The 11,710-nt window shown below is 52.5% G+C and overlaps 14 non-coding genes across 14 annotated transcripts; all 14 read left to right on the top strand.

Moving 5' to 3' along the window:
- The first annotated feature begins 2,578 nt into the window (after positions 1–2,578).
- Positions 2,579–2,697, top strand: LOC135648070 (5S ribosomal RNA). The gene has a single exon (XR_010500762.1). It is a non-coding gene; the product is annotated as a 5S ribosomal RNA (ribosomal RNA).
- Positions 2,698–3,243: 546 nt separating this feature from the next.
- Positions 3,244–3,362, top strand: LOC135648069 (5S ribosomal RNA). Its single transcript, XR_010500761.1, has one exon. It is a non-coding gene; the product is annotated as a 5S ribosomal RNA (ribosomal RNA).
- A 546-nt stretch (positions 3,363–3,908) lies between these two features.
- On the top strand, positions 3,909–4,027 carry LOC135648067 (5S ribosomal RNA). Its single transcript, XR_010500759.1, has one exon. It is a non-coding gene; the product is annotated as a 5S ribosomal RNA (ribosomal RNA).
- A 546-nt stretch (positions 4,028–4,573) lies between these two features.
- On the top strand, positions 4,574–4,692 carry LOC135648027 (5S ribosomal RNA). The gene has a single exon (XR_010500721.1). It is a non-coding gene; the product is annotated as a 5S ribosomal RNA (ribosomal RNA).
- A 546-nt stretch (positions 4,693–5,238) lies between these two features.
- LOC135648026 (5S ribosomal RNA) lies at positions 5,239–5,357 on the top strand. Its single transcript, XR_010500720.1, has one exon. It is a non-coding gene; the product is annotated as a 5S ribosomal RNA (ribosomal RNA).
- Positions 5,358–5,903: 546 nt separating this feature from the next.
- LOC135648025 (5S ribosomal RNA) lies at positions 5,904–6,022 on the top strand. Its single transcript, XR_010500719.1, has one exon. It is a non-coding gene; the product is annotated as a 5S ribosomal RNA (ribosomal RNA).
- A 546-nt stretch (positions 6,023–6,568) lies between these two features.
- On the top strand, positions 6,569–6,687 carry LOC135648024 (5S ribosomal RNA). Its single transcript, XR_010500718.1, has one exon. It is a non-coding gene; the product is annotated as a 5S ribosomal RNA (ribosomal RNA).
- A 546-nt stretch (positions 6,688–7,233) lies between these two features.
- Positions 7,234–7,352, top strand: LOC135648023 (5S ribosomal RNA). Its single transcript, XR_010500717.1, has one exon. It is a non-coding gene; the product is annotated as a 5S ribosomal RNA (ribosomal RNA).
- Positions 7,353–7,898: 546 nt separating this feature from the next.
- Positions 7,899–8,017, top strand: LOC135648021 (5S ribosomal RNA). The gene has a single exon (XR_010500715.1). It is a non-coding gene; the product is annotated as a 5S ribosomal RNA (ribosomal RNA).
- A 546-nt stretch (positions 8,018–8,563) lies between these two features.
- On the top strand, positions 8,564–8,682 carry LOC135648020 (5S ribosomal RNA). Its single transcript, XR_010500714.1, has one exon. It is a non-coding gene; the product is annotated as a 5S ribosomal RNA (ribosomal RNA).
- A 546-nt stretch (positions 8,683–9,228) lies between these two features.
- Positions 9,229–9,347, top strand: LOC135648019 (5S ribosomal RNA). Its single transcript, XR_010500713.1, has one exon. It is a non-coding gene; the product is annotated as a 5S ribosomal RNA (ribosomal RNA).
- Positions 9,348–9,893: 546 nt separating this feature from the next.
- Positions 9,894–10,012, top strand: LOC135648018 (5S ribosomal RNA). The gene has a single exon (XR_010500712.1). It is a non-coding gene; the product is annotated as a 5S ribosomal RNA (ribosomal RNA).
- Positions 10,013–10,558: 546 nt separating this feature from the next.
- LOC135648017 (5S ribosomal RNA) lies at positions 10,559–10,677 on the top strand. The gene has a single exon (XR_010500711.1). It is a non-coding gene; the product is annotated as a 5S ribosomal RNA (ribosomal RNA).
- Positions 10,678–11,223: 546 nt separating this feature from the next.
- Positions 11,224–11,342, top strand: LOC135648015 (5S ribosomal RNA). Its single transcript, XR_010500709.1, has one exon. It is a non-coding gene; the product is annotated as a 5S ribosomal RNA (ribosomal RNA).
- Positions 11,343–11,710: the final 368 nt, after the last annotated feature.

The raw sequence follows: 11,710 nt of genomic DNA, 5'->3' as shown, positions 1-11,710 counted from the left end.
CTAAGGATGAGTTGCTTCCCTGTTCTTCCGGAGAGAAGGTTGGAGGTGGGATGTCCTCAGGCAGCTGGGGTTGGGAATCATTGCTCTCGAGGGATGACACAACTTTAAACCAAATGGTAAGGGGATGAGAATGACGGTTGCTGTACTTGATTTCACTACTGTTCTTCCAAATGAACAAAAACGATGTAGCAACAAGAGAAACAACTGAAGAAGAGACATGCTTTCCCCTATTCTCCCCCTCAAGGCATTCACCACTGGACCAATCATACAGTATTGATTTGCCACGATACTTCACCATGACGAGATTGTGAAGTTTCTTTATTGTTTGCTCGAATTGCTTGTCCGTTCTGATACAATAATATTATGAAGTTTCTTTATTGTTTGCTCGAATTACTTACCCGCTCCGATACCATAATGTCACAGACTTAGTTGGAATTACATAAGTCATGATGCATCCTTACGACAAAGTCATGAAATTAGTTGGAGTTGCTTAAGTTGTAAAGCACCCTTGCATCAACTTCTCGGACTTAACTGGGATTGCCTAAGTCATGATGTGCCCTTACGATATACATCCGTAAAAGATCAGCCAATTTGCAACCTTGCTCGGGTCCCATAAGACCTATAAAAAAGAGCAAGTTAATTAGTTCAAAAGCGAACGACAAACAAGTCCCGACGTCTTACGAAGAGAGAAGCTTTACAAGCAATTTAACAAACACTTTGAGTACAAAAGAGAAAAGAGAAAAATAAAAAAATAAGAACTTTAGAAGGCAAAATGAACAATCGCAAGTTCACAAACTGACTACTCACCGAGTGTCGAGCACGATGGCAACTTCCCATCAAGTTAGCAAGGACTTTATAAGAGTCATGTGCTTATTATACAGCCCTCTAAGCTGCTTTTGGGAATTTTCAAGGAGACTACCAAGGTTCTCACTAGACTCCATAAGACTAACCTGTTTGGAGACGACCTCAAGATTCTTCTCCAGGCAACCCACATACCTTGGGTACTGAGATGAGTGAGGCTGTTGTGCAGAAGGTTCATGGGGTTAGAGGAGTCAAAACTAGAGAACCAGGACTCCTTGACAACAAAATTAAGGCTGGGGTAGTCCAGCCAGTGAGGTTTTCTGCCCCTCTTTTTGACAAACTCCCTAGAAATCTTAATAAGCAAGGGCGAGTGATCGGGATTCAACACGCAGGAGATGGAAAACAGCAGCATAATAAATATTGGAAAACCATGCATTGTTAGCCAAAACTCGATCCAACCGGGCGGAAATGCAAGAAACCCCAAATCTGTTATTGCTCCAGGTAAAACGAGGACCACAGAAACCAAGATCCTGTAAACCCGAGTTGGCTGGGAAGTTTTGAAAGCCGAGAACTGACGCGTTACCAACGAAAGGTTTACCACTCAACTTGTCATCAGAGCTAGCAATGCAGTTTAAATCTCCGCATAAAAACCAAGGAATATCGTGTAAATTCAGTTTACTAAGGAAAGACCAAAGTTCATTCCTATGAGAAACTGTGGTACTGGCATAAACAGAAGCGAGAAGCCAGGGAAGCTTACCTTTTTGTTGCACAACAAAGTGAATGGCTTGGACATCCTTACTTACGAGTGAGCATTTGAGAAGGTCCTGCCTCCAAGCAACGAGTATGCCGCCTGATTTGCCTCTGGCCGGAGAGAAATCGCCATCCCAGCAGGTTCCCAAGCGCTTGATTCTTCTGCGACTAGGCTCTTAGAACTATATGTTGCTTCATGAACTATAATCATATTTATAGAACATAGTGGTAACTATCTCACTCTCATGTCACGCATGATTAAGGTAGTTATTGAAACTACCCTATAACTATAAGATTACAATTCCACGATAATATGTTCATGGTAGACATCAAATAAAGAAGGTAGAAAGCAACTTCCCTTGACGACTTTGTTTTTGCATTCCAATCTCTTTTTCATGTTCCTATGTTTGAAGTTCAAGAAAAGGATTGAGTTTGGGCGACTTCCTTGGACACCTTAACATTAAGGGTTTAAGGTTGTCAAATAAAAAAGAAATGATTTTCGGATTGCTCAAGATTAATACACTTGATATATATGAATTATGTATTTATGGCAAACAAAGTAAAAAATAATTTTTTATTGAAAAAGCATAGAGAGCATCTAATTATCTTGAATTAATTCATGCTGACTTATCGGAATTCGCCGTGACCGCTACGCAGTCAGTCTCGTGGGGCTCGGAGAGAGCTTTCCGGAATGGGGCCGCAATAGCGATTCCGAGTTCGTTCGAGAAAGTCCCGATGGTTTCGGGGCGCGCTTGCCGTGTCCGCTACGCAGTCAGTCTCGTGGGGCTCGGAGAGAGCTTTCCGGAATGGGGCCGCAATAGCGATTCCGAGTTCGTTCGAGAAAGTCCCGATGGTTTCGGCGCGCGCTTGCCGTGTCCGGTACGCGGTCGGCCTCGTGGGCATCGGAGAGATCCGACGATGGCGATTCCGAGATCGTTCGAGAGGTTTCGGGGCGCGCAATGGGCTCCGGTCGTCGATATGCGCCGTCCGCGACGTGCACAAAGGCGAGGGACGACGCACACAAAACGAGTGCGATCATACCAGCACTAAAGCACCGGATCCCATTAGAACTCCGAAGTTAAGCGTGCTTGGGCGAGAGTAGTACTAGGATGGGTGACCCCCTGGGAAGTCCTCGTGTTGCACTCCTTTTTGCGCCCCGAGCGGCCAAAAGACTTACTTAAAACTCTCCTTTAAGCTTTTCAATTTTTCCAGCATCATGGCCAACAGTAAATGTGTCATTAACATGTAAATGAAGTCATCATCTAAAAATTTCTTCGTAAACATACAATGATCAGACATGTATGGTTCCAGGATGGGTGACCCCATGGGAAGTCCTCGTGTTGCACTCCTTTTTGCGCCCCGAGCGGCCAAAACCTCTCCCGTCGACCTCCGAGGCGATGGTTTTGGGCCTCGGAATTCGCCGTGTCCGCTACGCAGTCAGTCTCGTGGGGCTCGGAGAGAGCTTTCCGGAATGGGGCCGCAATAGCGATTCCGAGTTCGTTCGAGAAAGTCCCGATGGTTTCGGCGCGCGCTTGCCGTGTCCGGTACAAGGTCGGCCTCGTGGGCATCAGCGAGATCCGACGATGGCGATTCCGAGATCGTTCGAGAGGTTTCGGGGCGCGCAATGGGCTCCGGTCGTCGATATGCGCCGTCCGCGACGTGCACAAAGGTGAGGGACGACGCACACAAAACGAGTGCGATCATACCAGCACTAAAGCACCGGATCCCATTAGAACTCCGAAGTTAAGCGTGCTTGGGCGAGAGTAGTACTAGGATGGGTGACCCCCTGGGAAGTCCTCGTGTTGCACTCCTTTTTGCGCCCCGAGCGGCCAAAAGACTTACTTAAAACTCTCCTTTAAGCTTTTCAAATTTTCCAGCATCATGGCCAACAGTAAATGTGTCATTAACATGTAAATGAAGTCATCATCTAAAAATTTCTTCGTAAACATACAATGATCAGACATGTATGGTTCCAGGATGGGTGACCCCATGGGAAGTCCTCGTGTTGCACTCCTTTTTGCGCCCCGAGCGGCCAAAACCTCTCCCGTCGACCTCCGAGGCGATGGTTTTGGGCCTCGGAATTCGCCGTGACCGCTACGCAGTCAGTCTCGTGGGGCTCGGAGAGAGCTTTCCGGAATGGGGCCGCAATAGCGATTCCGAGTTCGTTCGAGAAAGTCCCGATGGTTTCGGCGCGCGCTTGCCGTGTCCGGTACGCGGTCGGCCTCGTGGGCATCGGAGAGATCCGACGATGGCGATTCCGAGATCGTTCGAGAGGTTTCGGGGCGCGCAATGGGCTCCGGTCGTCGATATGCGCCGTCCGCGACGTGCACAAAGGCGAGGGACGACGCACACAAAACGAGTGCGATCATACCAGCACTAAAGCACCGGATCCCATTAGAACTCCGAAGTTAAGCGTGCTTGGGCGAGAGTAGTACTAGGATGGGTGACCCCCTGGGAAGTCCTCGTGTTGCACTCCTTTTTGCGCCCCGAGCGGCCAAAAGACTTACTTAAAACTCTCCTTTAAGCTTTTCAATTTTTCCAGCATCATGGCCAACAGTAAATGTGTCAGTAACATGTAAATGAAGTCATCATCTAAAAATTTCTTCGTAAACATACAATGATCAGACATGTATGGTTCCAGGATGGGTGACCCCATGGGAAGTCCTCGTGTTGCACTCCTTTTTGCGCCCCGAGCGGCCAAAACCTCTCCCGTCGACCTCCGAGGCGATGGTTTTGGGCCTCGGAATTCGCCGTGACCGCTACGCAGTCAGTCTCGTGGGGCTCGGAGAGAGCTTTCCGGAATGGGGCCGCAATAGCGATTCCGAGTTCGTTCGAGAAAGTCCCGATGGTTTCGGCGCGCGCTTGCCGTGTCCGGTACGCGGTCGGCCTCGTGGGCATCGGAGAGATCCGACGATGGCGATTCCGAGATCGTTCGAGAGGTTTCGGGGCGCGCAATGGGCTCCGGTCGTCGATATGCGCCGTCCGCGACGTGCACAAAGGCGAGGGACGACGCACACAAAACGAGTGCGATCATACCAGCACTAAAGCACCGGATCCCATCAGAACTCCGAAGTTAAGCGTGCTTGGGCGAGAGTAGTACTAGGATGGGTGACCCCCTGGGAAGTCCTCGTGTTGCACTCCTTTTTGCGCCCCGAGCGGCCAAAAGACTTACTTAAAACTCTCCTTTAAGCTTTTCAATTTTTCCAGCATCATGGCCAACAGTAAATGTGTCAGTAACATGTAAATGAAGTCATCATCTAAAAATTTCTTCGTAAACATACAATGATCAGACATGTATGGTTCCAGGATGGGTGACCCCATGGGAAGTCCTCGTGTTGCACTCCTTTTTGCGCCCCGAGCGGCCAAAACCTCTCCCGTCGACCTCCGAGGCGATGGTTTTGGGCCTCGGAATTCGCCGTGACCGCTACGCAGTCAGTCTCGTGGGGCTCGGAGAGAGCTTTCCGGAATGGGGCCGCAATAGCGATTCCGAGTTCGTTCGAGAAAGTCCCGATGGTTTCGGCGCGCGCTTGCCGTGTCCGGTACGCGGTCGGCCTCGTGGGCATCGGAGAGATCCGACGATGGCGATTCCGAGATCGTTCGAGAGGTTTCGGGGCGCGCAATGGGCTCCGGTCGTCGATATGCGCCGTCCGCGACGTGCACAAAGGCGAGGGACGACGCACACAAAACGAGTGCGATCATACCAGCACTAAAGCACCGGATCCCATCAGAACTCCGAAGTTAAGCGTGCTTGGGCGAGAGTAGTACTAGGATGGGTGACCCCCTGGGAAGTCCTCGTGTTGCACTCCTTTTTGCGCCCCGAGCGGCCAAAAGACTTACTTAAAACTCTCCTTTAAGCTTTTCAATTTTTCCAGCATCATGGCCAACAGTAAATGTGTCAGTAACATGTAAATGAAGTCATCATCTAAAAATTTCTTCGTAAACATACAATGATCAGACATGTATGGTTCCAGGATGGGTGACCCCATGGGAAGTCCTCGTGTTGCACTCCTTTTTGCGCCCCGAGCGGCCAAAACCTCTCCCGTCGACCTCCGAGGCGATGGTTTTGGGCCTCGGAATTCGCCGTGACCGCTACGCAGTCAGTCTCGTGGGGCTCGGAGAGAGCTTTCCGGAATGGGGCCGCAATAGCGATTCCGAGTTCGTTCGAGAAAGTCCCGATGGTTTCGGCGCGCGCTTGCCGTGTCCGGTACGCGGTCGGCCTCGTGGGCATCGGAGAGATCCGACGATGGCGATTCCGAGATCGTTCGAGAGGTTTCGGGGCGCGCAATGGGCTCCGGTCGTCGATATGCGCCGTCCGCGACGTGCACAAAGGCGAGGGACGACGCACACAAAACGAGTGCGATCATACCAGCACTAAAGCACCGGATCCCATCAGAACTCCGAAGTTAAGCGTGCTTGGGCGAGAGTAGTACTAGGATGGGTGACCCCCTGGGAAGTCCTCGTGTTGCACTCCTTTTTGCGCCCCGAGCGGCCAAAAGACTTACTTAAAACTCTCCTTTAAGCTTTTCAATTTTTCCAGCATCATGGCCAACAGTAAATGTGTCAGTAACATGTAAATGAAGTCATCATCTAAAAATTTCTTCGTAAACATACAATGATCAGACATGTATGGTTCCAGGATGGGTGACCCCATGGGAAGTCCTCGTGTTGCACTCCTTTTTGCGCCCCGAGCGGCCAAAACCTCTCCCGTCGACCTCCGAGGCGATGGTTTTGGGCCTCGGAATTCGCCGTGACCGCTACGCAGTCAGTCTCGTGGGGCTCGGAGAGAGCTTTCCGGAATGGGGCCGCAATAGCGATTCCGAGTTCGTTCGAGAAAGTCCCGATGGTTTCGGCGCGCGCTTGCCGTGTCCGGTACGCGGTCGGCCTCGTGGGCATCGGAGAGATCCGACGATGGCGATTCCGAGATCGTTCGAGAGGTTTCGGGGCGCGCAATGGGCTCCGGTCGTCGATATGCGCCGTCCGCGACGTGCACAAAGGCGAGGGACGACGCACACAAAACGAGTGCGATCATACCAGCACTAAAGCACCGGATCCCATCAGAACTCCGAAGTTAAGCGTGCTTGGGCGAGAGTAGTACTAGGATGGGTGACCCCCTGGGAAGTCCTCGTGTTGCACTCCTTTTTGCGCCCCGAGCGGCCAAAAGACTTACTTAAAACTCTCCTTTAAGCTTTTCAATTTTTCCAGCATCATGGCCAACAGTAAATGTGTCAGTAACATGTAAATGAAGTCATCATCTAAAAATTTCTTCGTAAACATACAATGATCAGACATGTATGGTTCCAGGATGGGTGACCCCATGGGAAGTCCTCGTGTTGCACTCCTTTTTGCGCCCCGAGCGGCCAAAACCTCTCCCGTCGACCTCCGAGGCGATGGTTTTGGGCCTCGGAATTCGCCGTGACCGCTACGCAGTCAGTCTCGTGGGGCTCGGAGAGAGCTTTCCGGAATGGGGCCGCAATAGCGATTCCGAGTTCGTTCGAGAAAGTCCCGATGGTTTCGGCGCGCGCTTGCCGTGTCCGGTACGCGGTCGGCCTCGTGGGCATCGGAGAGATCCGACGATGGCGATTCCGAGATCGTTCGAGAGGTTTCGGGGCGCGCAATGGGCTCCGGTCGTCGATATGCGCCGTCCGCGACGTGCACAAAGGCGAGGGACGACGCACACAAAACGAGTGCGATCATACCAGCACTAAAGCACCGGATCCCATCAGAACTCCGAAGTTAAGCGTGCTTGGGCGAGAGTAGTACTAGGATGGGTGACCCCCTGGGAAGTCCTCGTGTTGCACTCCTTTTTGCGCCCCGAGCGGCCAAAAGACTTACTTAAAACTCTCCTTTAAGCTTTTCAATTTTTCCAGCATCATGGCCAACAGTAAATGTGTCAGTAACATGTAAATGAAGTCATCATCTAAAAATTTCTTCGTAAACATACAATGATCAGACATGTATGGTTCCAGGATGGGTGACCCCATGGGAAGTCCTCGTGTTGCACTCCTTTTTGCGCCCCGAGCGGCCAAAACCTCTCCCGTCGACCTCCGAGGCGATGGTTTTGGGCCTCGGAATTCGCCGTGACCGCTACGCAGTCAGTCTCGTGGGGCTCGGAGAGAGCTTTCCGGAATGGGGCCGCAATAGCGATTCCGAGTTCGTTCGAGAAAGTCCCGATGGTTTCGGCGCGCGCTTGCCGTGTCCGGTACGCGGTCGGCCTCGTGGGCATCGGAGAGATCCGACGATGGCGATTCCGAGATCGTTCGAGAGGTTTCGGGGCGCGCAATGGGCTCCGGTCGTCGATATGCGCCGTCCGCGACGTGCACAAAGGCGAGGGACGACGCACACAAAACGAGTGCGATCATACCAGCACTAAAGCACCGGATCCCATCAGAACTCCGAAGTTAAGCGTGCTTGGGCGAGAGTAGTACTAGGATGGGTGACCCCCTGGGAAGTCCTCGTGTTGCACTCCTTTTTGCGCCCCGAGCGGCCAAAAGACTTACTTAAAACTCTCCTTTAAGCTTTTCAATTTTTCCAGCATCATGGCCAACAGTAAATGTGTCAGTAACATGTAAATGAAGTCATCATCTAAAAATTTCTTCGTAAACATACAATGATCAGACATGTATGGTTCCAGGATGGGTGACCCCATGGGAAGTCCTCGTGTTGCACTCCTTTTTGCGCCCCGAGCGGCCAAAACCTCTCCCGTCGACCTCCGAGGCGATGGTTTTGGGCCTCGGAATTCGCCGTGACCGCTACGCAGTCAGTCTCGTGGGGCTCGGAGAGAGCTTTCCGGAATGGGGCCGCAATAGCGATTCCGAGTTCGTTCGAGAAAGTCCCGATGGTTTCGGCGCGCGCTTGCCGTGTCCGGTACGCGGTCGGCCTCGTGGGCATCGGAGAGATCCGACGATGGCGATTCCGAGATCGTTCGAGAGGTTTCGGGGCGCGCAATGGGCTCCGGTCGTCGATATGCGCCGTCCGCGACGTGCACAAAGGCGAGGGACGACGCACACAAAACGAGTGCGATCATACCAGCACTAAAGCACCGGATCCCATCAGAACTCCGAAGTTAAGCGTGCTTGGGCGAGAGTAGTACTAGGATGGGTGACCCCCTGGGAAGTCCTCGTGTTGCACTCCTTTTTGCGCCCCGAGCGGCCAAAAGACTTACTTAAAACTCTCCTTTAAGCTTTTCAATTTTTCCAGCATCATGGCCAACAGTAAATGTGTCAGTAACATGTAAATGAAGTCATCATCTAAAAATTTCTTCGTAAACATACAATGATCAGACATGTATGGTTCCAGGATGGGTGACCCCATGGGAAGTCCTCGTGTTGCACTCCTTTTTGCGCCCCGAGCGGCCAAAACCTCTCCCGTCGACCTCCGAGGCGATGGTTTTGGGCCTCGGAATTCGCCGTGACCGCTACGCAGTCAGTCTCGTGGGGCTCGGAGAGAGCTTTCCGGAATGGGGCCGCAATAGCGATTCCGAGTTCGTTCGAGAAAGTCCCGATGGTTTCGGCGCGCGCTTGCCGTGTCCGGTACGCGGTCGGCCTCGTGGGCATCGGAGAGATCCGACGATGGCGATTCCGAGATCGTTCGAGAGGTTTCGGGGCGCGCAATGGGCTCCGGTCGTCGATATGCGCCGTCCGCGACGTGCACAAAGGCGAGGGACGACGCACACAAAACGAGTGCGATCATACCAGCACTAAAGCACCGGATCCCATCAGAACTCCGAAGTTAAGCGTGCTTGGGCGAGAGTAGTACTAGGATGGGTGACCCCCTGGGAAGTCCTCGTGTTGCACTCCTTTTTGCGCCCCGAGCGGCCAAAAGACTTACTTAAAACTCTCCTTTAAGCTTTTCAATTTTTCCAGCATCATGGCCAACAGTAAATGTGTCAGTAACATGTAAATGAAGTCATCATCTAAAAATTTCTTCGTAAACATACAATGATCAGACATGTATGGTTCCAGGATGGGTGACCCCATGGGAAGTCCTCGTGTTGCACTCCTTTTTGCGCCCCGAGCGGCCAAAACCTCTCCCGTCGACCTCCGAGGCGATGGTTTTGGGCCTCGGAATTCGCCGTGACCGCTACGCAGTCAGTCTCGTGGGGCTCGGAGAGAGCTTTCCGGAATGGGGCCGCAATAGCGATTCCGAGTTCGTTCGAGAAAGTCCCGATGGTTTCGGCGCGCGCTTGCCGTGTCCGGTACGCGGTCGGCCTCGTGGGCATCGGAGAGATCCGACGATGGCGATTCCGAGATCGTTCGAGAGGTTTCGGGGCGCGCAATGGGCTCCGGTCGTCGATATGCGCCGTCCGCGACGTGCACAAAGGCGAGGGACGACGCACACAAAACGAGTGCGATCATACCAGCACTAAAGCACCGGATCCCATCAGAACTCCGAAGTTAAGCGTGCTTGGGCGAGAGTAGTACTAGGATGGGTGACCCCCTGGGAAGTCCTCGTGTTGCACTCCTTTTTGCGCCCCGAGCGGCCAAAAGACTTACTTAAAACTCTCCTTTAAGCTTTTCAATTTTTCCAGCATCATGGCCAACAGTAAATGTGTCAGTAACATGTAAATGAAGTCATCATCTAAAAATTTCTTCGTAAACATACAATGATCAGACATGTATGGTTCCAGGATGGGTGACCCCATGGGAAGTCCTCGTGTTGCACTCCTTTTTGCGCCCCGAGCGGCCAAAACCTCTCCCGTCGACCTCCGAGGCGATGGTTTTGGGCCTCGGAATTCGCCGTGACCGCTACGCAGTCAGTCTCGTGGGGCTCGGAGAGAGCTTTCCGGAATGGGGCCGCAATAGCGATTCCGAGTTCGTTCGAGAAAGTCCCGATGGTTTCGGCGCGCGCTTGCCGTGTCCGGTACGCGGTCGGCCTCGTGGGCATCGGAGAGATCCGACGATGGCGATTCCGAGATCGTTCGAGAGGTTTCGGGGCGCGCAATGGGCTCCGGTCGTCGATATGCGCCGTCCGCGACGTGCACAAAGGCGAGGGACGACGCACACAAAACGAGTGCGATCATACCAGCACTAAAGCACCGGATCCCATCAGAACTCCGAAGTTAAGCGTGCTTGGGCGAGAGTAGTACTAGGATGGGTGACCCCCTGGGAAGTCCTCGTGTTGCACTCCTTTTTGCGCCCCGAGCGGCCAAAAGACTTACTTAAAACTCTCCTTTAAGCTTTTCAATTTTTCCAGCATCATGGCCAACAGTAAATGTGTCAGTAACATGTAAATGAAGTCATCATCTAAAAATTTCTTCGTAAACATACAATGATCAGACATGTATGGTTCCAGGATGGGTGACCCCATGGGAAGTCCTCGTGTTGCACTCCTTTTTGCGCCCCGAGCGGCCAAAACCTCTCCCGTCGACCTCCGAGGCGATGGTTTTGGGCCTCGGAATTCGCCGTGACCGCTACGCAGTCAGTCTCGTGGGGCTCGGAGAGAGCTTTCCGGAATGGGGCCGCAATAGCGATTCCGAGTTCGTTCGAGAAAGTCCCGATGGTTTCGGCGCGCGCTTGCCGTGTCCGGTACGCGGTCGGCCTCGTGGGCATCGGAGAGATCCGACGATGGCGATTCCGAGATCGTTCGAGAGGTTTCGGGGCGCGCAATGGGCTCCGGTCGTCGATATGCGCCGTCCGCGACGTGCACAAAGGCGAGGGACGACGCACACAAAACGAGTGCGATCATACCAGCACTAAAGCACCGGATCCCATCAGAACTCCGAAGTTAAGCGTGCTTGGGCGAGAGTAGTACTAGGATGGGTGACCCCCTGGGAAGTCCTCGTGTTGCACTCCTTTTTGCGCCCCGAGCGGCCAAAAGACTTACTTAAAACTCTCCTTTAAGCTTTTCAATTTTTCCAGCATCATGGCCAACAGTAAATGTGTCAGTAACATGTAAATGAAGTCATCATCTAAAAATTTCTTCGTAAACATACAATGATCAGACATGTATGGTTCCAGGATGGGTGACCCCATGGGAAGTCCTCGTGTTGCACTCCTTTTTGCGCCCCGAGCGGCCAAAACCTCTCCCGTCGACCTCCGAGGCGATGGTTTTGGGCCTCGGAATTCGCCGTGACCGCTACGCAGTCAGTCTCGTGGGGATCGGAGAGAGCTTTCCGGAATGGGGCCGCAATAGCGATTCCGAGTTCGTTCGAGAAAGTCCC

This window comes from Musa acuminata, chromosome BXJ3-8 (genome assembly GCF_036884655.1).
Source record: "Musa acuminata AAA Group cultivar baxijiao chromosome BXJ3-8, Cavendish_Baxijiao_AAA, whole genome shotgun sequence".
Lineage (NCBI taxonomy): Eukaryota > Viridiplantae > Streptophyta > Magnoliopsida > Zingiberales > Musaceae > Musa > Musa acuminata.
Note: the sequence above shows the minus strand (reverse complement) of the source record. Positions and strands in the feature narration are given on the sequence as shown.